At 36.5% G+C, this 26,520-nt stretch overlaps 1 protein-coding gene and 1 pseudogene across 2 annotated transcripts in view; both read left to right on the plus strand.

Moving 5' to 3' along the window:
• LOC102801133 (fibronectin type III domain-containing protein 5b-like) overlaps positions 1-26,520 on the plus strand; it is a 68,866-nt gene that overhangs the window by 13,069 nt on the left and 29,277 nt on the right. The gene's annotated exons all lie outside the window — the stretch shown is intronic.
• LOC146734301 (uncharacterized) lies at positions 10,198-14,831 on the plus strand (annotated as a pseudogene).

Consider the following 26,520-nt stretch of genomic DNA (forward strand, 5'->3'; position numbering starts at 1 on the left):
ATCTCTGAGCATTTCTGTTTTAGTATATTGGTTTGAAAATGTTGAACTTGCATGATTTGCAATGTTTTTTTTTTAATGGGACTCCCCTATTGATCGAATCCCGGGTTTGAACGAGAACGGCACACCACGTGATTCGTTTGAATACAATGCTGATGGCAAACATGCCGTGTTACTGCGGTACTCCACTGACGGGATGACTTACTAGTACTGCATGCTACAACTTCGCTTGTGATGTTGCTTGTTAGCCATGGATTACATGAATCTTGATTACCTTGATTAACTTCAACATCAACCGTGTATCGTAGTCGCCCAGTTTAAGTTCTGGTTCTGTCGTGGTCCCAACTAAAGGGCGACAGTCGTCGTGTTGCGTCCTGTTCGATATGGGACTCATAGCGACGTATACAACGCGTGTAAAATACATTGTTTATTTACATGAAATTCGAACACGCGCTGCGCTACGACCACCGCGCTTAAACATCCACGAGTTATTTATTCGGACAATTTTATTTTCACACGTACAGCGACACGCGTTCTACACTGACAAGCGTTGCTAGGTCGCAGCACTGTCTTGGAGCATATTAATGGGCAATTGGGTTCCCCGATCTAAATTTCTATCCCGGTTTGTTGCACGTTCTTTTTTTAATATGAAATAATCAAATATGGGACATGTGTATAATAACAGAACCCCACACCCTCCCCGTGGCTTCGCTCGTGAAAGTACGGCAGCAGGATACACCGCATCACTCGTGAAAATAACTTCCATACGCAATGAAAGCCACGGGGAGGGTATCTGTCATAATACTTCATTATCACTGAAAACATTTTTCCCCTGAAATAAATTCCAGTGAATATGCCATTTCCCTCATACTCTATTGAGACACAGCGCAGTGAAAATTGGATTCACATGTAATGCTTGAAAACATGTCAGAAAAAATAAATTAAGTGAAATTCTACGTGACTTCATAATAGTTGGAAATGAACACATTACACCCGACCCTACCACTCCATATACAATGTAAACTACACCCCAAAACATCCTTTCACCCACAGTTACTACCGTGTTTCACCAGTGTATTCTATTTGACGTCAGGAGAAATTGAAATAAACAAATTAATTATAATTTCAGCCTCGAGTTGACCACTGATTAAATAAACTACCTCGTCTTTATGTCAACTTGCAGTTATTCGTTGCCTACATCAGTGACTTCAAAATATATGTTTCAATCCCAGGAATTTCACTCGCTGTTAATTGCATGGGAGTGGCAGTCTTTAATGAATTTCTATTGTCATGTCAATTTCTTGCGATTACTCGAACATTAAGCTGTAACCACATACCGCCTAGGTGCTGTAATTAAATCCTGGTGTAAGCACCATATGAACTATGAACAATGCATGTGAAGCCAGCTGTGGGGTATATTCAATCCTATAGATTTCTCATTGTTTGGTAACTATTTGCTGCAAATGCAACAAAAATCAATATAAAAAATATTACCCACACAGTATTCTACAGGTTACTTGTTACATGTAGTCCTCATTTCACCAATGAGTTGCTGAATAAACGTGGCATCGTTAATTATGCAGCTTCATGGTCAACTGAGTTCAATAATAGACAGTGTTTCTATATAGGGCGGGAGTTGAATTCAATTTTGTGGTCGATTCGACGAGTTAGGACATTTATTCTCTGTGATGATTCTCTTAACTATTGTAATAACTACTCTTTCCAACTCATACGCGTCTCATTGGTTGTGTGTGTAAAACAGGTTTACAATTCCAGGAGTATGTACGTTGTCGTGTATCGCTTTATAGTACATGTATATTAAAGCGAGGGAGTCGTCACTTGCACATGCATCAGATGTACCCATGATTCTTTGCGATTTTAGCATGCGTTGTTATCGCTTGGGACTCAATTCCTGCGCGTGCGCAGGTGACGACCCTCCCGCTTTAAGTTATGATGGAGTTTTTAGTAATACTTAATTCTCTGGACGCATAGGATTATACTCAATGTCACTGTACACAATTTATGTAGCCTTCGGGAGTCGCGCAAAGTTGTAACGTGCATGTTAATATGCAATCGATCGATAAAAATGCCCAGCGTTTTATCCTATTATGCGGATTCCGCTACATTCAGGCGTTCAGTTTCTCAATTTTATTGGTGTATGATTTACTATCGAAATTTGTGGTCGACCCAGCTAACCAGCACCTGGTCACTGGCATGCATAGTGCACCATCGGGGATTCACAAGTATATGATGACGGGAGCCCTCGATAATAAGCAATGACTAGAAAGAATATACCAATCCAATTAGTGAACTTATTAATCAAAAAGTGTTTACCGTTATTCAATGTCTATATACTGTAAATGCATTAAATATTCAATGGGTTTTAATTTCGTTATTTTCATGATAAGTAATATCCGCTAAATTAAGTCGTACGTGATTATGTAAAATAACAATAAAACTCTAAGTGTTTCCTTGACAAATTTGTGAAATAAAAACACAATGAATATGCTCAAAATATCAAAATAGTGAAAATAAATAGATTTATAGTATATTATCTACACATGCTTGACTAATCATATTCATTTGAGGTACATTAGTAAACGCAAATGCCCGTAAAGATCTCGTCGTGGGCGTGATAACCAGGGTGCACTCTGTTAATTAGCATACATTATCATGTATTAGCATAGACCCTAGATAGGAAAGGTAAAAAATTGGGGCATTTTTATTGATACAATCTGGGTTAGAATTACTTATGCTGATTAAGTCTTAATTTGTGCTAATAATCTAAGAATGTAGCTGACTTACTTCCTGTTTAGTTGAAAATCTACTTCAGATCAACATAAATGACGAATATGCAAAATATCTTGCATTTTAAAAAGGGGTCACTTATAAACTCTTGTACACGGATAAATGCTGTTCAGTGGCACGGATCACACGTCTACTAATAACATAAGGTATAGTATAAAGAACGAATATATAAAGTTTTCTGAGAAACGAGATACAAAATACAAAATTTTGCCAACATTCACAAATCATTTATTTCAAAAAATCACAATGCCACATGAATTATTTTACGAAACCTATTTACTCTTTACTGTTCCAAATTATTTCAAAGGTTATAGGATTACATTCACCATGGCAGTGTTAGCCTTAATTAATTCAATTATAAATCACATTCAGTATAATTAACCTGAAGCTTTCTTCGTTTTGTTTTTCTTGATATCCGTCTGCGAAGCAATTACCAAGTCTACCACGCATACATGCACACACAAACTTGAATACATAAACAACACACCAATAATACGTTTTATATGAAATACCTACGCTTTATTGTGACAAGCAAAAAAAGCGATCATAACATTTTTCGGAGAAATGCTCACTGCGTTGATGTGACAAGTCATATCTAACATTATACTGTGATGTCATCTCGTCTAAAATCAAATGTGGATATTGACTATTTAAGAACTTTTGAAAAAATGAAATCCAGATCAATGATGGCATAATAGTGTGTCCGCCCATCATCAGAGAATAAATAAATGCTATATCTAAAGAGCCATTTCTAGAAACGTTTTGCTATTCAAGTTTTGTATATTCACCTGGGAAAATGATTACCAAATATTATTTACTATACATGACTAGTAGCGGTGAGTAGGGCTTTTCACGGTTACCGTAATTAGTCCTTTCATCAGAGTTGAGAAATAATGTTTATTTTGTCATTAACAACTGGTGTTAATCTGCGAATACCATCCTTAGGAGCAGTTAATTTGTCCTTACGATTTGTGCATGCACTGATATTGCCCCCTAGTTTTTTATTTCGACTGAATAATATTAGACCATCTATTATTAGGATTGTTGTATGAAGTTACACAGATAGGAAAAAATACATCATTACTAGTATAGCAAGGGAAAATATTGATTTCTTTTGTCCAGGTCATATAATAAAGTCTCTAATTAATATTTCATTTTTGTTAGTATACCTGTCTGTATTAAAATATGTACACATTATATCTAATTGGTGGTGGGAATTGCCAAGCCAGTTTATGAAATTGTGAACAAATATTTTCGTAAAAGCACTGACTGCGAAATACGCCCTCGAGAAGTGTCACTGATGAAAATCCTGCCAGAGCAACTGCACAAACCACAAGGGTAAACTACCAGCTCCTAAGGATGGTATTCGCAGAATAGCGCCAGTTGTTAAAGACACATAAAACTTTAATTCTCAACAACCATGAAAATCCCAGTTACTACGACAAAGCCCCACTCCCCGCCAAATCTGCACGCTACGAAATCCACTTATCGCGAAGCTACTAGTAAACAAATAAATTGCCACTTGTGTTTGCTCCATCCTGGGTACCACATATATGGGTAGAGCAGCGCATTAGGAACGTTATTCAGTGGGTATTTTATAATACGTAATATTGTTTTAATCGTTGCACATGTATAGTAGTCGGGTACAGTTCGATCTAGATTAAAAACAAGGCTGATAAGAAAAGTTTGATGATGACATTATCAATATGTATAATATATTACTTTTGATTGACAATAAATATTCGTCGCGTTTGATTTCTGATAACACTAATGCTGCTGACCTGGCGTATACCTTGAAGTAACCATTTGATTATGGCTCATAATAACATATCGCGGGGGTCACATTTGGAACACCTGCCATCACGTGACCACTTGGTGTCCTGATTTGACCATGTCTGTAATACATTTTAGTTGGTTGTATTAAATACACTTCTTATGCAACTTTTGTTTCGGGAATTGTTGAGTATGTTATTCCCACTTTTTGTTATCCCCACAGAAAGTAATATACTTGACGGTGCGTGGTACTTTTGATAAAACAATCCATTGTACACAATGGACAATATAAGAGAAGATTACAATCGCAAGTCTAAATAATCTAGATTACTCAAATGACATGTACTACATGTGACACAATAGTCTGTTTCAATTTATACGAGCTAGATACCTACAACTGTTTCAAAAATGTTTCTCTTAAAATGCACGGATACACATTTCGCTGTGGAAACCGACATACATGTATTGGTACTTGCTTTGCGGCGGTACAACAAATGACATTTGCATGTTTTTAACAACCTGGTGTTAATTTTTAGAGTTTTTATCGCGTTCACATCTTGTCATGCCAGCGAAACTCACGACAGCTTGCGTGCATGTGAACCTGTTATTCTATAGTCGGTGTAAGGGGGCTTAGCACAAATGGTGAAGTTTAAAGTCTTCTAATAAGTGGTGAAAAAAATCCTCAAATCAGATGTATTAAGAATCATTGTCCAAGCATTTTTTTTTTTTAAACAGAACAAATAATAAGTGTTGGTTATTTGAAATGAAGGAAGAATCTTTTTCACATTACCGTGTTTTCACTTTCTTTTTTTCACTTTAGCGGTATATATACCATATGTTTAAAATAACTCGATGACATTTAAATATAAATATAACAGTAGTAGACTCTTCTCTGCCATTCTTTGTTTTATTCAAGAGAACAATTTGCTATCAGTTTTTAATGAGAATTGCGTATCTGATTTGGTAAGTAAAATCTTGTACAATTATGCCCACCAACATTTTGGTCATTTACTACCTACCCCAAATCTTTTGGAAGGGTGAATCACCACCAGCCTAATTATTATGCAACACTTATACGTAGATGTAGCAACAGATAACACACAACTGGACTTAAACTTAACATTCTCAACTGTATTGACATTTAAAATGTTTCAAAGTACGCTCGCAAAATATTTGTCGAATTTTCGAATAGGTTAGGGTGCTATACATTGAACGCGTGGCCAAAAGAAGCCAATTATTGATGTTCGATTGCGTCAAACGTGAATAACAGAAAACAAAAGTGCACACAAATATCTGGTTCAACTGAAACAGTTTCTATCTACGAATCAATGTGCGCAACTATCCAGTTACCGGTATACCCATTGTGAAAACGATGGTCTAAATCAAGATTATGAGATTCTTATTTGTTTCCATTAGCCGTATCGTTTGTGAAAGAGAGTTAAGGAGTAAAACTTCGCTAAGTTAAAACATTTGTCGGACATAAAAAAAATGCAGACATGAAGACATCGTGTCACAGCTGATCATAAAAACTAACTGTAGTTGCCAGCAGTATCCGATATATATGGTTTTCATTATGTAGTTACTGTATCATAAACATTTTCCTAGTCGATATTTGACAAGCTTTCATGCAAGTAATGTTACTCAATAAGAAACCTTGGGATTAATGCAGTATATATATATATATTATTATAGGAATTAATATATACCTAAAGTGTCGATATCCTTACAGTCAGAGGTATTTTCCAGGGCAAGAGTTCCTTTTGTACCCCTCACCCCTAACCCAAACCCTAACACTCACTTCCAGTTACCCAATTAATTTGTATATGCCCCCTCTAGATAACTATAGATGTCTTTAGGAGGGGCATTTACAATTAAATGGGGAGTGCTGGAAGGTAGGGGTAGGGTTTGGGATGGGTTAGGGTTAGGGATTGGGGGTACAAAGGGAACTCTTTCCTTTTCCAGTTCGATAAACACATACAAATTAGTCTAGTCTAAATCTAGATTTATATTTACAACGAGTAAGGTTGGAATACATATCTGTGTTTAATTATCGGACGCTCGCCGGTGAAACTTTTTTTTAAGAGAACACGGTACAAATTTCGATATATATCCGACGGTATGTGTTCTTGGCAATTTGCATAACTACCGTAAAACCGGGAACGTGGCTGTCATTTGTAGCCGTTATCCGTACCTGCTGACTACAGGAACGTTTGACGCGTACGCTCGTCGAGTATGCTGCATTGTCATTTGTGATAGACACCATGCACAGTAATTCCTATAAAGTGCGGGAATAAAAAACACTGCCCGCAAAATGAGACATGGCGGCAAATAACAAAACACGAAGACGGAAAATTGTCCATTACGCGCGCGCCTCTCCAGACTCGTAACGCTTATGTATCATGCACGCTATTCTGTCCACTGTTGTAGCTATTTCATTTGCACGTACCTAAATATGTCTGCGACGATAATGTGACAAGCGACTGCCAGCATATAATATAATAAATATTGCATGAAACTCTTCAATACGTAGTTCATTCACGTTTACAATTGTTAGTCTATCAAACGCGACTCGCTATAAATATACGTAGTAGTGCAAATAAATAATCCAGTTCTTGATTGCAAACACTGAATCCAATTTGTTTTGTCTCCTTCGAGAGACGTTCTCTCGTATTAGATGAAGACATTAAGAAAATCTCGTCGCACTCGAACAATACGTGCGCGTTTAAAGTCTCATTTTTCAGTGTCTGGGAGTCCGGCACTGAATAATAAACGAGACAAATATTATCGACGCATTAGTTTGATAATAGACTCTTGTTTTAATTGACGCTACACGTATTCCGTATATTTGGTTCACATACGGAGGGAAATTTATTGACTGTTTTGATTATTTCCTGACGATGTTGTTAATAGACATAGTTGCATAGCAATGTAATATGGGATGATCACAACGTATTAGGAAAGTGTGCTAATGAAAACGTGTGCAAAATAGCGTCAATGAATAAATTAGTCCAGCAAAAAAAATAGCTGATACATTTAACTGTCAAAATCAAAGATTTCGATCAACTGATCTCCAGGGTATCTTATCAGAGAGTGACATGTCTCCCACTTTCCCGACGAGCTTTCGTGTCTTAAACGATGTGAAAGTAATCGCAAAAAATCCCCAACGTTTTAATTTCCACTAATTAATTGGTTAACATGTTCTCCAACTTCAAGATAGACGTCAGCAATTCAGTTATTTGGTGTATTTACTGTCATATGATTAGCGTCGATCAATCTTATTCTGTCTTGTCCCGAGTGCACCCCCCCCCCCCCATATTAACTTGATGATATAGTGACGCTGTCGATGGTGTTATTTAACCCGCATATTCGATGTGATTGTTAAGAATCGCCAACCGTATCAATCTAATACGGAAAGTGTTTGCTCTCGTTCAAACCTGTCATGTTGTTGGGATCGTTAAGTGTCTCTGCCGGTTATTCGAGAATACTCAAGTACATATAACGGCATGGTGTGCGTTTCACGCCACAATCAGAGTCTATTCACAATCCGAGTCGCATATTCACGTTTATATGCCGATATTCGTACTTTATTGATCAAAACAAAACGATCAAGCCTGTTCATTTTGGCTGTCAATTATGCTGAACGTCAATGTGGTTTGAAATTATTGACTGCGATTTGTACAACGAGTACGCAGCAGGTTATCTTATTAGACTCGCTGTCATTGAAAATGACAGAGCGTAGCTGTTCAAATATAGGAGATAGCCCGTTGTTGTCCGTCCGCCCGTAACATTATCGACTTTTTCTTGGAAACTACCTGCCCGATTGCTTTGGTACTTGATATGTAGGTACCTTGGGCAGACCTCTATCAGATTTGTTAATTTTGTGACGATGTCATTAATTAATTAATTTAAAGCAAATGTTGATTGCTTATGTGCTTCATATGCAGGTACATTGTTTCAGTGTGTGGTTAATTTAGCATCATTTTAAAACATGTTTACCGGCTGGTTTCAAACAATAAAATTACTGGTATATTCAACGTTTATCAGGGCATACGATTCTGATAATTGTTCTATTTATAAAATAGGTTTGTTATATGGAAGATAAGAATGATGAGGTGTCGATTTCAAAAGACGTGTTCGTTAAATATGACCCCCGGATGTTATCTATAATAGATGAACTCTCAAGATCCGGACTCGATGTACTGGTTACTGTGTACGTGTTACATTTGTGTTAGTATCTCTATGCTGTGACTGTTCATAAACCTGAATCCAAACTTCATGACGCTTGACAATAGGTGATTTACAAATTTTGGCGGGAAACAATATGGCGTTTAAAAGTGCCAAACGAGTACGTATTCAAAACATATTCCGTGATACGTTCAGTGGAACATTTAGCCATCAGACTCCAAAGTCATAGAGTGGTTAATGTTTCAGAGTACAACATTGAACATCAGATTTTCTGCCTTTAAGTATCAATTTTGACTTTCCCATTTGAGATTTTGAATCATCAATATAAATATAGCGCTAGCTTTTTTTCCAAATTATGTAATTGCCTTTTCATAAGTGCCTTTTCTTATCATAAAGTTTATTCAAATTTTTTTTATTGATCGATAAAGTTTACAACTTGGGGCTTACTTTATACCGTAGTGTCTTTTCCTGTCAGAATGTTTTCCCCAACTTTGATTAATGTGTTCCTAGGCCGAGTTCTTGTTTTACATTAAATCCCTTTGAGATTCGAGTTTGTTAGAGGAATACATTGTCCTGGAAATAAATGTTTCAAGTTGACTGTTTAATCTGTACTATACTGTGAAAATTGGTTATACTGAATAAGAGACACTTTCGTTAGGAATCTCGAGATTCCTGCGTAAGTGCGGACGACACCGGACGTATAGTGTCAATTGCATGTCACGAGTGTCAGTGACACACAGAGTACGTCCAAGTCACTCGGCGCATTAACTGAGCGTAACTTTGCCATTACTCGAACGCGTAGATAAATATATCAGTGACAGGGTCACGTGGGATTTGTAACTTATGCATAACATGAGTACCGAATATCTCCAGTTGAGTCGGAAGATGCTCTCTGATATGTCTACGGTTTTAGGGTTGGGCAGCCAATCGGAAACAATCTTGTAAATAAGTTCGCATTGACTCGAGATATATCTGTTATGAAGTCTAAACTAACTCAGGCTGCGAGCAACTGACAGATGTAAAACTCTTACATAGATACCCGTTGTACGATAAGCCTAAAATTTAGTAATCAGTAGCTTGAAAATGCACCAATCAACGAGCCTCTCTTCCAAAACATATGAATTAATCTACCCGTGGAAGCAAATGTTCCGTGCCATCGTTCTAAAACAATCGCTGATTGGGCATTTGGTAAATCGACGATCACACTGAGTATTCAAACAATGGTTGCCGAGTACAGGCCTAGTTTGTGTACTTTGCCAGAGTATGCTAGGAGCGTAGTAAACAAAATGTTTTGACGGAGATACTGCGTCCACGCTAACGTCACGTGACATGACTGCATATCTATTTATGTCTGTAGGGTACTTGGGGTTTTAATATGCATTAGTCTGGTTCCCTGCCCCATTTCAACGCTGAGGGCGGTTTTAGAAAAGGGTCAGGTACGGGGTATTACATCCAAGGCGGTTATTGGTAGTTACGTACGGAACATCTGATTCGTCACTGAGACAATTCAACATGGCGGCTTCCATGGACATGGAGTTTGTTATGAAAACAAAGATTGCTTTAGCACATGTAAACGCAAACAGTCATTCATGTTACACATATTTAAGACCAAAGCAAGTTGATTGTTTGAAGGCATCCACTGATAGTGATTGTATAGGCTTGTTGCCTACCGGTTATGGAAAATCACTGATTTTTGAGTGCCTTCCCTACATGTCAGCTTCACACAGTCCCAGGACAGTGATCTTGATCTCGCCATTGAATGCTATTATAGAAGAACAGTCTCGTAGACTCGGCGCAAGGTCAGTGCGGTTAAATCCGGAGTTTGACTGTAGTTTGTCCAGTTTCATTAGTTGTGAGTATTTGTATATACTGTCTCACCCAGAACACATAATGACCAAGAAACTCTTCGCCGTATTTCGTGGCGACATTTGGCAACACAAGGTATCTCATATTGTTGTTGACGAAGCACACTGTGTAGTACAATGGGGAAGTGATTTCCGTCCGGAATATCGAAATCTGAAAGACCTATGGCCACCGGTACGAAAAGAACACAGCAAGAAATATCATCACATCTTCTGCTTACCAATCCTGTTATTATCGCTGCCAGCATAGATAGACCAAACATAATGTTCCATGTGACAAAAAGACTTCCAAACAACAGAATTGAAGAGTCTTTTAAGGAGATCTTCAAACCACTTATTGATGAATTGCGCAGTAAACAGGAATGTTTTCCACGAACAATTGTTTACTCATCACTTAAATGGTGTGGATTTGCTCACGAATTGTCTTTAATGCCAACTTTTGACAGTGATATAGATGATATATCTGGTCTGGTGGCTCAATTCCATGCCTCATGCACTAACAAGGTAAATTTAAGTTATTTTGTTAACTATAAATACTAACTTGGATATGACTTCTACTGTTTAACAATTGTTTTCCATATTCTGTATGGTATGGTATGTTATTTTTGTTGTTGTATAGTAAATAACAAATTGGTCCTCTGATGGTTTTACCAATAAAAAAATAAAGTGAATATTTATTTGTTAATTGTTATATATATAAATCATTTGTTCCGGGTTTATAAGCAGCTTTGTCTATAACATTTAGGTAAACAATGTGGCTGTTGCCTCATCAAATGACACACTGAAAGATAACGTGATAAGTGTGTGTTCTTTATCAAATTGGTGAATGCAGTTCACTTTACACTTAAGCCAAATTTGTATAAAAGATATAGCGACTGTGCCCCTTTAACTGTATTTGCTATATTAGATGTTTATCTCCAATACAAGAACAGATAAGCCATCAAAATTTGTTGTATACTGTTCTGTATATTAATAATTTGTGCATTTTTTTTACTATAAATGCACCTCTGTCATTTAACTATCATATGATATTCTGTTACATTACCTTTGCCACAACAATTAACTTGAGCCATTTGGCTATTTCATATCAACTTGCATATTGACAATTTATATATCATACTTTTATCATTAAGCAGATGAAGAAAGAGGTGATCGATGGCATGCAGACCATGAATTGTGGTATCAGATTGTTATTTGCAACTGAGGCATATGGGATGGGTGCAGATCCAAAACAAGTCAGGCGAATTATCCATGCTGGTGTACCAAGAACAATGGAAAGTATGTTAAAATGCATGTAGTTCAGTCTAAATGTAGTAATGCAATGTTACGCACAAAATTCATGAATTTTCAGAGCGCATTGTACATATTTGACATACAATGTGTAAAACCAAGTTCCTTTATTGTGTGCATGATCTTATTATTATACTACTTGTAAGTGTTGCCAACATTTTGAATGTTTTATTTGTTTTGATTATTTAATGACCACAAGCAATTGGTTGGTTCAAGAAAATCTGAAGTCCCAATAATCCTGTAATCCTGTCATGAGTGTAGTTATTGGATGACGATGATGGCTAGGAAAGTTATTTTATGATGAAATACCACAGGTTACATCATAGAATGGATATAACAATTGATGTCAGTCACCCAAGAGAACTCATGAAAATACGCATTTGCTCAATATGAGAAGTGCATCTTCAATAGAAGTGTACAATAAACTAAACTTTTCCTGTACTGTATAGAGATATATTACCATGTCATTTACCTATGCATATGCTCTAGTAATACAGCAAATACAGTCCAGTACCATATTGCACTATTTTTGTAACTTGTAGTGAAGCTACTTAAATGTTAAATACAATTCTCATTTGTTCATTAGCATACATTCAGGAAGTTGGCAGATGTGGGAGAGATGGGGGAAGAATCTGAGGCTATTTTGTACTACAATGCATCTGACAGCACACAATGTGAAAGACATGACTGAGGAAATGAGGAAATACTGTACAACAGATGAATGTCGTAGAGTGTCACTAGCCTCACATTTTGGTCAGGAATTTCCCAAGGACTATATCATTAAACATCAGTGCTGTGACAATTGCAAGCTATTGTGTGACTGTACCATCTGTGATTCTCAGTTTCATTATCATCAGGCTGTACATCAGATCCTATTGTTGCGGGCTGTTAGCAGCCAGCTGAAACTGATGGCTGTTAGCAGCCAGCTGAAACTGATGGCTGTTAGCAGCCATCAGGAGCAGAATCTGATGTACAGTCAGATGCTGATGAAAGTGATTTTGATGATCACAGGTAATATGTGATGTGTTATTACAGTATTTTGAAGCTGAAAATAACATCTATAATGCACCTTCTCCTTCAGTTGTCACAGGATGGACACCATCTTTAGCGGAGAAGATATCTTCAAAATATACAAGATACTCCAATCGCAAGTTTTTGATTTCTGATTTTTATTTGGAGGATCAATATGTTGATAATATAATTTCTCTTATTTTGCAAGTGTAGAAAGAGGAGAATCTTTATAGTTATGTACCTCAAATTTTCACTGGAAACTGAGGGGAAATGTTATTTGCTCATGTGTTTGCTTCCAGTTGAAAGCATACAAATTAATATATATGTAAATATGGGTGCTTCAAGACATGCATATTCAAAACAATAGTGAGACATTTTGTTAGAGCAGGGTTTCATGCTGTAAAAATAAGGATAAATTCTGAAAGTTGATCACTTTGTTGGATGTGTTGATGGAGTACTGTTACGTATATTCAATAAAGTGACCAAAGACTAATTTATCCTTAATATGGCAACTCACTTATTGTTAGCATGTAGTGATACTCTATATATTGTCAATGTATATACTGATTGGGAGCTCAAACAATGGCATGCAATACATTGATAAAACAATACTGTTTTCAACTGGATGTCCAATACTTTTTGACAATGATTTCTAGTTCATGAAAAAAAATGTGTGTTTGTATGATACATTTTATCACACACATCAATTAAGCGCTGTGCCTTAGTGTTCATAATCCCCCTCAGTTTTCAGTGATACACCTTACTTTGACAATATATTTCACCTAAGTTTTGAATCTGTGTGTCTTGAAGTCCTATATATATATATATATATATATCAATTTGTATGCTTGCTCTCAACTGCAATTTAGATTAGGGCTAGACCATTTGATATCCTGGATGCACAGGATTCACAGCAATAAATTCATGGCACATAGACCCCTTTCATAAATCAAGCGCCCTCACTCATTAACCGTTTGCGTTTTACTCCAAGACTCCTTGACCAATTTTGGTGTTGTGACAAAGAGTCTCCTAGTGAATGTTATAATGGTGTTACTTTTCTGAGAGGGTCAATTTTGAGGGGAGGGGGGGGGTGTGATTTTTATATATTTGCGTTTTACTCCAAAACCCCTTGACCGATTTGGACCAAATTTGGTGTGATGACAAAGAGTACCCCTGCGGGTGTTTTTTGGGGGGGTATGAATTCATTTAACTCCAAGGCCATGTGACCGATTTGAACCAAAATTGGTGTGATGAGTAAGGGTCCCAATCGAATGTTTTAAAGTTTTTAAAGGGACTTATATTTGGAGGGGGAGAAGAGGGTGGTGTGATATAGTTTTTTTCAAGACCCCTTGAACTAAATTTGGTGTATTACAGCCCTGTACCAATGCTGCCATAGGTACGAAACTAGTTGATCGCTGCTTGCAGCTATATTTCAAATGTGTTAAGCTGGTACATTTCACAATACAGCAGAGCTGTATCAACCGATAGACTGCTTGTTTTACAAATGTATATATAATTTGGATATGCCAGCCTACAGCAATTAATTTCTATACATATGCATATCTAAGTGCTGATACACAGCATACAAGTTGGTAATTCACAAGGACTGTGCTGTGCATGACTTGTTTGTTAATGCAATCAAGTCAACCTCACTCTTGTAACAACTCTTGTGCAATGTGCAATTAGGTTCATGCAACTCTGCACACATTTCTTGATGTCTGTCCAATACGATTGTTCACAATATGTGGGAGCCCTTTTGAAGCTTTCTTTGGGTCGAAAAATACCAATGACACAATTACTAAATTGATGAGACAGGGATGTTTATTTACAAATATTTTATGTGGTATGTACCAAACTTGCAGTGAAACATGTATATAATAAATGATTATCTTTAACTTAAAAAAAACATTGTGCTGTCTTACTTGCATATGTAATATTCACAGTGGTGGAAAGATGTAACCCTGGAAATTGTCACACTATGAAGCCCACATTTGTAAAATTGCTGATGCATTTAAATCAGTGTCACAGCATTAGTGTCATTCGGGCCAATAACATTTTGATTTTTACATGGCACTCTATGGCTGTGATGCGCATAAATGTTGCAGTTTCTAATTTATAAATCCAGTGAACATGACCACTCACTCATACTTAGATGTACTGTATTTGTTACATTAGAAGCGCATGCTCTTAACTACATGTCAAGGTCTGTCTGGCAAAAATAATTGATACTCTAACACTACAGTATACAAACAATTCAAATTTTGGTTTAGGTGCGCTTCTAATGTAGCAAATACACATATGGTACACAAATTACTTGTAAATTTATTTTCTGAGGTCGAGTATATCATAGAGGAAATTTAGTGCCATTATAAACATTACACTAAATATGTGATATCAGATAAGCATAGGGGTTAAAGACTATTTATGGTGGCATAACATAGCATAGGACCGCTAAAACCCTGGAATCTGACTCGCTTGAAGACCTGGAACCCATATTTGTGATGGGGTTTTGCCACACAAAATGTGCTGACCATTATATATAAAATCAAATTCTTTTGAAAAAAGAAATATGAATTGTTTGGATGAACAAATATTCACCAAAATAAGTTATTATAATTAAGTGTCCCCTGGGAATTACATTGTACCGTAAAAACTCAATCAATTCGGCCATGTAAAAATAAATATTTTTGGGGGTGGGCCAATTGATTGAATAAATATAGAAAATATGTTTCCGAAGTGGTCGATTTGTTTGAATAATTTTTCAACGTTTTAAAACTGGGTTCGAAGTGTGTATCACCGGTAACTGAATAAATATATCGTTTTCCCGAGATTAGAGTAAAGGTTTCGTACTAGTCTGAGACTTGACCCAATTTTAAAACAAACTACGAGCGCGTTCAAGAAATCTGACGCAACCAGGCCACCTGCTGTTTTGTTGCCGTGAAGACGACAGTTTTATGTCACGCTCCCCGTAAATGTAAACAAACATGGAGTTGGACATTCTTCTGCACATCTTATTTCAACACTGTCAGTGATTTCGGTGATCTTACAACTTGACAAATTGGAGTGTTTCTTAAAGCTTTTTCCTTCAGCAACCAATGGAGATCTCGCACATCGCTTCACATTCGAATTTAGTCTGCTCGAAGTTTGGCATTTCTCTCGAAATTCATTCACCTGACGATCTAGTGTCAACAAATGGCGTTCACAATTCCTACAAATCAAACCCTCAATCACCTCTACTTCGCCATATTTCGACAACAACAACTTCAAGTTATGTTTCCCGGTACCTTCGTGGATTTTTTTTGTTCGTGTCCCCACTGTACTACAAACAAAACACGCTTGAGATGAATTACTTATCTTGACCGGCGTACATGTCACAGTGGAGGCAGCCATTTTGTTTGTTGCGAAGTAACCATGTGACCATCATGTGACTGTCATCCATTTTGGCCAGAAATCTGACCAAGATGTCGGCCCGTACCTGACCTTGTTTTTCTTTGAGCCCTCAGCGGTGAAAACTTGGGCAGGGAACCAGACTATAATATGCATATCCCGTTGACATAAAATTTGCATACCCAATCAAATATGGACTGTTATACTTCGCTGTAGGGGTATCAGCTTCACACTACTAATCTCTTACTGCTCATACAATTCAATGATATAGAATCGTACTTTTAATCTGATTAAAAGATCTGGCGAATTCTCACAGATATATACGAATATATATATATTTTTTCTTTTATTTATATTTAGTACACAGTGTCGTTACAAAACATTGCATAACAAATAAACACATTTACATATATGTTAATAAACATCACTTATAGTACTTTCATTGAAACCATATTTATAGTAATTGCCACATTTGTACAACGACTAGTCTATAGCTTCCTATCAAGAACACGTGATTAAAGAAAATTCCTTGAATTTACCGGATTTACATGAAAGTAGTAATAAATTATGGTCAATGTTGTGTTTTCTAACATTTCTCAGAAGCCTTCTAATACAATTACGTAATAATGCGTTTCCAAAATAGTTGTTCGATGGTTTGTTTTTCAACACATAATGTGTATTCATTATCTTTTTTAGGACTAAAAATTAGTGAGTGTTTAAAATGCGATGTAGAAATTTCTTCAATTAAAAAAACAGACTTTTCCCATACTTAATATAGGGTACCTCAATTTTGTGTCCATTGTATATATATAATTCATACCCTCAAATTTTGCTTCTGAAAATTAGTTAACTTTGTATTTGAAATTCGATGTACAATTTTCAATTAAAAAAACACAGACTTTTCCATCGCACCGCCGGTTACTTAATATAGGGTACCCCAATTTTGTTACCATGGTAAGTTTAGTCCCTATATATTAGTATATAATACATACCCTTAAATTAGTTCTGTACGAGCATTAGCTGATTGTGAGGGATGAAGTATGAGCTAACTGGTGCCAACCACACCTACAACATACCTACATCCCGAGCTAAAACGCATTAAAAACGCATTGACTGCAGCAATCAGACATAATTTATTTGTAATACAATATTGTAGATTTGTTGATTGATTTGATATTTGTGTTATTATATTGGGGTTTACTCTAACCCTGTATTGTGTACATTTCAAATAGCAATATACATTTTATTCGAGATGCTGTATTGTTCGAGTTGCAGACATCGAGTTATGAAAAGATTGAGTTACGTGAATGACCGCGCCCATATTTCTGAAACCACGCTAAAATTGTAACTCGATGTTCAATTAACCGTTTTTTGTTTTTGTTGAACGTTCAAATTTAGTAACTCGAACTTTAAATTATCAGTTAACCGGACATCGAATTACAAGAAATATATAACGTTAAACAAAACAAACATTCTACGTTGCCCGTAAATCGAAGTTCAGTTAACTGTTTATTGAACATCGAGATATGATTTGGGCGTGGTTTTGGTGATGTTTTCGTAACTCGATGTTCGTAACTTGATGTTCGTAACTCGAACAATTCGGCATCTCATTTTGTTCAATCATCATTTACCATGTCTACTCATCACATTGGTGATAGTATATACTGATTCGATTTGTTAGATATTCTAATACTTGCACTACTGTATTGGCAGAAATGCCACCACTGCAATGCATACGTGAAATCATACAAGGTCGTTGAATATTATGCAGCTCAAATTACAAGCACGCGAACTTTTTAACTGCAAGTCGACGGGGAAACATAAATATCTGAATATTGTTTTCACCTTTGGCCCCGTTATGACTTTGCTGTCTGGTTGTTCCAATTTACCGTGTTTTATGGCTTCGTATTTATCCACACAGCTGTGGTATGCCATTTCCCCATTGATTCATCTATGACGGTCCTGGCCTTTCAAAGCACTACGTGTTACTTAGGGTGATTTGACTAGAATTTAACGCCTACATATGGCCTGGGTCGAATTGGGTTTAATTGATTATGAATGTTGGCTTGGGGGAATAACAACAACCTAAAGTCGTGGCAAAGTACACTTACTGCTAATATGCGTCACATGGGCTGTTAAACAAATCGACGGTTGTTGTTTATGTTGTTGTCGACGCCGATGTTGTTTCCAAATCTTTGAAAATCTTTCCAGTCATGCCGTTAGTATTATTATCTGTTATTGGATGGCTGCCAAGTTTTAAAACGAGGGTTATGAGGCATGAGTAATGATATTTGACGATATATATAGTTACTGGGTGTATAGTGCTTCGTAATATTGCGTATTTTCTGAACAATGAACCTCAAACGTAAATGGCCGCCAAGATCTCGTTGTGAGCGAGAGAGCCACGAAACTTTGCCACCTCAACTAGTGTTTCCAAATCTCGCGGATTTCTCGGCCATCTAAAATATATTATAATGCTTATGGTCAGTGTGTGCATTCATTCAATCGATTCCTTGATCGCTTTAGATACTGTCCTGAAATGTGTCATGATTCGTATGATATAGCACTGAAGTGATGCATGCATTTTTAATGGATGGTGGTCGTCGCGCCACGCATGTGCTACATTTGTGTAGATAAACATTGATTTTCCCACAATTCATTGCGCACTTCTAGTGGAAATCACAAGTATGAGTCGACCTGGGCGCGACTTGCACCAATTATCGTCGGTGACTTCTTCGATACCTTCGACCGCTTTGTATGAGACCCATATCCCGCGCGTGCGTGGAGCGACGACCGCCGTCGTTTAATATTAATGAACATGGTATTATATTTTATGTTGACGTTGACATTGATACACTCTCCAGTGTGTAACGTTATAGAAATACATTATCAATTGAGGTACAGAAAATAATAAATTTTATTTTTATTTTTTATTTTTCCTTCATTGAGAGGAATATAAGCTTGTCTGGATTTACTAATGTACACAAATCGTTCTGTAAATTATCACATGGTGGGGTGAAATAAAATTGTGTAATACATTTGTCTGTAAAGTTTTCAGTAATTTGGACACATCGAAAGTAAATGTATTTCATTTCAAATCAGCTTACAATCGAATTGACGCAACTCTCTTGTGGAATATTTGCCCCGCCTGTTTCTATACACATGCTACGTGATGAAAACGAGACAATGCTCTTCTATAAATAACATTTGGGATACAGCTTAGACCCATGTGTGGCCAATTCGAGCCCACCCGCGTTCGTGAAACTGTAAACCAATATGTGAGCTTCTAACTATTAAAACGACCTAGATCATTTCCAGGACAGAACTTAGATAAGTTGAGACAGGCACGTATGTGTTAGGTAACAATTGTTACAACAATCTTTATGAAGCTGATAAATATATTGATATAGGTCTGCAATTGTGCAATTTCTCTGAACATTAGTAAATGCTAGTAAAAGTAATTCGAAATTAAATTACATAACCATCTTTCTGTCCCCAGTCGGCATTTCAACTATGAGTGATCACTGAAATCGACATGATTCGTACAGAGACAATATTCAAATAGTTGTTGCATTACATTATTCATTAAGAAGAGAGCTTAGTATTCGATTTCAAAAATCTAATTTCCGTTGCCAGTACGCTGAGTTACTGTAGTTACTCAGTCGTTCAGTATGTAAATCGCACACATGGTAAATGTTTCAGCGAGAATGAGAATGCATAGAAGATCAAAACTCGCCGGTTTTATTATTGTATAGCAGTTTCTTTACCCCTTCGTATATTTCTCTGGCTCAAGTACAAAAAAAATAGTTTATCATTGTACTTATGTTACGCGTTGTTCATTTGTTTTTAACGAGGCATACAACAGCATACTGTTACAGCAATCAGCTCCGTAAAATCGTCTAAATATTATTGCGCCAACATCATTTTTTGTCACCATTCCTGGCATAAATGAGCATAATTGTCCGTATTTTTACAACAATCTTACCTGTGGCCAACTGGAAATAGCCTTTTTTTTAATCGACAAGGAAATGCATAAAATATGCAAAAAGAAAAATAATTATTGCGTAATGGTTTAACTTATTTTCATTGTTCGTAAAACACTGTGCCTGAGATTTCCTTTGATTTTCAGAGCATGTAACGAGTACTTCTCCGTAAATACCATCAGTTTACAGCTGACATGAATTTTTTTTTTCGATTTTTCGCTACAATTGAGTAAATGCTTATTACCGTGTGTACGGATTACAGCATAACCGCAGATTACATCACAAGATTCGAGGGTATTTACATCGAATAACTCAACGGTACACGCACGAGTGGTTGCGCCGGGGAAAAATAATCAAAATGGATCAAGGGTATGTGCGGCAGATCCGGATTCCTCTTTTAATGGTTCTAATATGTTCCGATTCGAATCTGAAAGCAATTGATTTTCATAATCGGTTATTATTATTTTGCACTCCAATTTGTTACGGGTTCAGGGCGCTGAGATAGGATATATATTATAACAAAAATAGTTTTAACTGCCAAAGACACTTTTCTCTTCGGTTTAAAAGTGAATTTGAGCTCCATGAATAAAACACACACACACAATAAAACTTCACATCAGCGAGATATCCGGGTATCGTACATCGAACAATAGACTTGTACAAATAAACAAGGGACCATTTGCAAGTCTAATCGAACAACGAAACAATGAAATGTTAGTGATGGTATTCTCGATGAAATCATGTCTATTTCAGACCGCGTCATTTCGAACCAGTGTAAACAAATGTCTGTGGTTCATATGCCAAGATTCGAATGTACAAAGATAACACAGAGTAAAGTTAATTAGCTTATCGTGTTTCACTCACGGGTTTCGCCGCGCTTTCAGTCTGTTAAAATAGCATGCTATACATTGGTAAATGTTGTTATTATTTCCTTTATATTGCTATACTTGGTTTTAATGACAAAAAATGGACATTGTTGATAAAAATATACTAGAATTTTTGCGTAATACTCGGATAGAATTAATTTTCTGATAAAACATATTTACCGTAAGCAAAGTAATTTACGTATCGTCCACAACTACTAACACAATTATATATTATAGTCAAATTCTTTCTATTATTGATATTGCCACTTCTAACATATGTGCACATGTCAAATAGGCATGAACTGATTTCTGTATTAAATAACAATCACGCAGTAGCTGTAACGGCACCAAACCATGCGTAGTTTCACGCAGGAGACGGGTGAAAAAAAAGTCTTGTTAACATATTTCACCCATGACGTCATGTTATGTTTTTCTTGTGACGTATATGTTTCGGTCATCGCACTGTAGTATATAAATAGATTTCAAATCAGAATGCCAGTTGCTATTAATTCTCAATTAGCAATTACAGCTCAAGATTTACGTTTAAGATTGTAGAAGAGATCATTCAACTCAGCGTCTGGGAATGCGAATAACATTCCAATCCGATGTTCGTTATTTCCGTTGCCGTCTGTGTGTCGTGTATGTTCTATGTGTCGTATATGTTTCTTGGCGACATTGTATTCATCAGAATCTGATTCTGTGTACTTTTCATGAACATGTATTTTGTGAGGTTTCGGATTCGTTTCGATTGCATTCCCCCGGCTGGGATTCTCTCGTGTTCGATAGAAAAAAAGGTGTAATGCATGTATATGTGTTTATTATGGATGTATACGAAGAGGGGGGTCCACCTCAATTGTAACATCATTGAGACCGATAATGTTATAAAATAGGCTTAACTGTAGCTATAAGTCTCCAACAATTGCAGTGTACAAGGATGACAGTGTACATACTTAAAAAGCTAGGACTGATCCGCTCAGTTCTGTAGCAAAAATTCAATATCGCTGTGATGTTTTAGTACTTACTCGGGTAGCATGCAAAACTAACATGGTAGTACGTTTGCTATGGGACGCATACATTTCATTTGCGTCTGTTTCAACTTATTAGCTCCGCTGTCGACGAACCTTGGGTGAATCTCTGTCAGATTTGGTAATTTCATGACGATATCTTCAAATCTCTAATTTTAGTGAATATTTGTGTAATTTTTTGTAAAAATGTTATTTTCAACTTCTTGTTGAAAAGCTCTAACCTGATTGCTTTGTAAATGTATTTGTAGATACCTTGGGTGGACCTCTGTCAGATTTGTTCACTTCCTGTCAACATCTTCAATTCTCTATTTTTAGCAAATATTTTCGTCGTTTTTCCTCAAAAAACATATTTTTGACTTGTCCTTCAAAACCAGTAGTCCAAATTCTTTGATACTTGTACACATGCAGCTTGTACATGTAGACCTCTACTAGATTTGTCCATTTCGTAAAGATGTCTTCAATTCTCTACTTTTAGTGAAATATTCTCTGCAACAAAATCAAGAAAGTTGGTGTCTTGCGATATTAAAGCAGCTAGCATTAAGTTTAAATTGCTTCTTAGTCATTTCTTTCAGAGCATGCATCACAAACTGCGGAAATATATCAGCCGACAGGCTGCTAGTTAATACCTAGTATTTCTAATATTAGATTTTGTTGTACGATACACTCTTATTTAATGGCGTGGCCGGCCCTGTACCAAGTTATAATTGATTCATAGATTTTCATCTGAAGTCCTACTACAGCATGGTCTTACCAGGGTTCCTGTTGTACATTACATGCACAGCGTTTTGTTGTGCAATGCTAAAATGGTAAACTGATTGTTGCATTCTTTTGACTTTCTAAGCAGTTAACTATTGCGCAATACGTGTAAGGCTTCCTTTTATTGGCGTGGCAGAAGCCATAGATTGTACTGCGTCGGGTAATCCTCTAGATGCAATGTGCTCTCCCAACAGAACGTTACATAAAGGTAGTTAATCAGAAGCTCACTTCGAAATGTACTATAATCTTTTTTTACTTAAATCTGTATTTATTACTGTAAAAGGTTTCCAAGATCATGCTTCAATTTTTTAAGTATTTTACTTAAGCCGTTGATGAATGTACAGTGGCGCAGATCGCGAATCTGAAATGAAATGGAAAACCCAAAGGTGAACATCTATCCACGTAGTCGCTCCCAATAATAATGAATTCATATGTGTGAAGGCAACTAAGATGGGAATTCATGTGAAATTTGGGTACCCAACCTTGAACACGTGGTTTCAATTTTATCACGAAGCACATTTACACATTTGGGAGTTGACTAAAAGTTCTACAGGGGTCAATAACAGAAAATAAATATTCTGCGAGCCTAATTTTTACGGAATGAATATTTCACATTGAAAAATAAGCACATATTTAAATGAAGAAAAATGTATTTTTTTCTGCCAAAAATGTACTTCACGTTCCTGAGATTCACCGATTTCTTTTTACGATGTTGTGCCGACGTTTTAACCGGTTTGGGGCACTTTAATTAACCTGTCAGTTTTTCATCAATAAATCGTTAACCTGTGTGTCATGTTGACACAGCGACGGAGGAATTTAACCACCCCATCTGTTGTCACTGATTACAATGCTCACATTTATTGCCCGGCCAGTTCCCGGGCGACGCCGAATATTCACGGAATTAGGAGGTTGTTCGAAGCCAGAAGGTTGCCTTAGAGAAACCTAGTGATAATATTGTTTACGGTCGCTGTGTAACTGTATTTATGAAATTCTCTTGATTAGAATTTCATCCGCAGGCATTCGGAATTGAATGACTCTGAAAGCATGTGGCGACGACACGAAAATCTCAGTCTGATTGCTTTCTCACATGTAATGTGCTCTATAGGACAACTCAATTGCGCATCGTCTGTAAAACCTCAATTTAAATGTTTCTTACGTCGATTATGGAGATTATAATCTCTTTGGTCGTGTTCGAGTAATTGTTATTGCTTTAGTAACAAATTAATTTTGTTGGTCATCACAAATCTAGATTTCTCTTTTGGTATTGAAAAAGATATTCTAACTGTTCTACATAACGTTATTGCTAAGAGTTGACATTTTGGACCACGATAATTTATTCATATAATCGATGACGTCAGCAATCATTCAACTCATAACGTGTATCATCATTATCACCTTAAAATAAAATAATACATTAACAAAATGTATCAATACTGTTTTTTAGAATGCATTTTCTCGAAGAGATCCATCTTTCAACATGTATTTTGACAGGGCTCCGATTATTAAATTTAATTGACTGGCTGGTCAAATCGTTCTGATTTCAGATTAATGGCACTGGCTCATTTCAAGAGTAACCGCTGTCAGTTGCAGTTGAATCGAAGCATGTATACAAGGCAGATTTTAATTCGTCGAAAAATACTTGTCAACAAACAAGCTCTCTGATTGGTCTGACTGTTTGTTTTTGCTTGGCTACCCAATCCTAACATCTGTCTTGTGAATAGCTGCTTCTCATTGACTCGTCATCTATTTTCTGTCAATCTTTCATACTTTCGTAGTAGACATCATATACGGGGGGAGCTCATGTGAGATCATTAATAGTAGTTAATCGTGACGTAATAAAATCTAGCTTGGGTTTATTTTGTCATCTTTATTATAAAAAACGCATAATAATTGAATAAATCGGGACAACTATCGAACGAGATCAGATGAACACCTGTACCTAAAAAATAACTTTGCACGGTGAACAAACTTTATGCGGTCTACCGATGAAACATCATTATACAATCCGAGCACAGTCTCTAATTTAACTACCCCGACATAAAGAACGACTAAAACTCGTCTGTATCCCTACAGATAATGCTATGTAATTTTTTCTCCCCAATCTAAGAATATAAATACTATTATTACGTAATTTAGTCATTAACGAATCTGTATCTCTTTATGGCAATCACTATCGGTTCATACATCGCAAACGACGTGTGTATCGCGCAGGACACTATTCATTCCGTCTGAATACAAACAGATTATCTGGGGTAGCGCTGACGGCGTTATTGTTGGGCAGTGTATATTATTTGCAGAGGGTTGGCGGGATGCCGGGTTGCTTAATTGCGTATATATGTGAATATTTATAGGTTGTTTATTAGGAACAGCAATTCGTAAATTGAAATTTGACCCAGAGTGTATTTTGCTCTCGGGCATTACGTTGTGGCCTTTGCGCCGAATGAACGATTCAATTCAATTAAGTCTCGGAGTGTCCGTGGGCATATCTGCCTGCTCTCGGTTGTAATTGCTTTGCATCTAAATGAATTGAATGGAGAATTCAATGGAATGTGGCTACAAAGAATGTCTCACGAGTAACCCTACAATATCAGATTTACACTCGTTTAATAAATCTGACATTGTATGGTCATGAATGTGATATATTTGTTTATTCCGTGTATCCCATTCGCAGCTTCGAGGGATGAAAACTAACACAGTAATCGTATACAATACCTCGTACACCATCCTGGCTCATTTGCATATTTGAACGCCATATATGAATACCGATTACCTCCAGTTTAGCATGTTGCAATTAAGACATACGGTTATTTTTAGGAAACATCAATATATGGACGGTTTCTAGATGCATTTGTTACATAATTACTAATTAATTGTAGTCGATTAACACTATAAACTTTTCACAATCCATGATAATAACCAATCAGATTGCCAGGATTTTTATTTCATAATATAGAGATATATCATGGTATATGGGATACAAAAAAAACATTATGCCATGATAAAATGCCATCACTGGGTCTAGTGTTCTAGAAATTTTAAATGTTATTTGTCATTATAATGGAGAATATCGCCCGTAGATCTCCCTCGCAATCACCGTGACAGTCGGGTACCACTCCACCTGAGGCACTGATAACCATCCCTTGAAATTTACAGTTGCCGGAAACAGAGTATTTTTTCTATTAACTGACCCCTACTTGTCAGTTTTAGATAGCTTGAATTGTTGAAATATTTTACAAATTGCTAACGCCGAACAAATTGGATTGCGTTAAACGAATAGCAAACATTCTTGTATTTTACGTCTCGTGTTTTTTTTTTACGCCTGCGACCAAAGGCATATACGCAATGTGCTTATTTAAATATCAAGTTAACACAGTTTTGTGAGGGCAATATCACGATTTGTTGCCTGTCCAGGGGATAGTGGTCGTGAGCATGATATTGTGTTATTTATTGTATCACATCGAACAGACATCCACCATGCTCTATTACACCTGCCATACTTTTCTCACTCGCGCTCTCTCACAAAATAACAAACACTATTTGAAGTATGCTGTATTTGATTTCATGTAATATAACAAGT

Source organism: Saccoglossus kowalevskii, chromosome 15 (assembly GCF_978046115.1).
Source record: "Saccoglossus kowalevskii chromosome 15, keSacKowa6.1, whole genome shotgun sequence".
NCBI classification, from domain to species: Eukaryota; Metazoa; Hemichordata; class Enteropneusta; family Harrimaniidae; genus Saccoglossus; species Saccoglossus kowalevskii.